The following is a 223-nucleotide window of genomic DNA, read 5'->3' as shown; positions in this document are numbered from 1 at the left end:
AGAGTGTGTGTGTGTGTGTGAGTGTGTGTGAGAGTGTGTGTGTGTGTGTGAGTGTGAGAGTGTGTGTGTGTGTGAGTGTGTGAGTGAGTGTGAGTGAGAGTGTGTGTGTGTGTGTGTTTGGTTACACTTTATTTTAAGGTGTTCTTGTTACAGTGTAATTACACATTTAAGTACTGAGTAATATTAATTAACTGCATGTACTTACTATATGGTGTAAGGATTA

At 39.0% G+C, this 223-nt stretch overlaps 1 protein-coding gene across 1 annotated transcript in view; it reads left to right on the top strand.

The window, feature by feature from the left end:
- Positions 1–223, top strand: part of LOC107726335 (glycine amidinotransferase, mitochondrial-like) — a 9,817-nt gene that overhangs the window by 1,124 nt on the left and 8,470 nt on the right. The gene's annotated exons all lie outside the window — the stretch shown is intronic.

The sequence above is a fragment of the Sinocyclocheilus rhinocerous genome, unplaced genomic scaffold (assembly GCF_001515625.1).
Source record: "Sinocyclocheilus rhinocerous isolate Xijiao unplaced genomic scaffold, SAMN03320098_v1.1 scaffold4532, whole genome shotgun sequence".
NCBI lineage: Eukaryota > Metazoa > Chordata > Actinopteri > Cypriniformes > Cyprinidae > Sinocyclocheilus > Sinocyclocheilus rhinocerous.
Note: the sequence above shows the minus strand (reverse complement) of the source record. Positions and strands in the feature narration are given on the sequence as shown.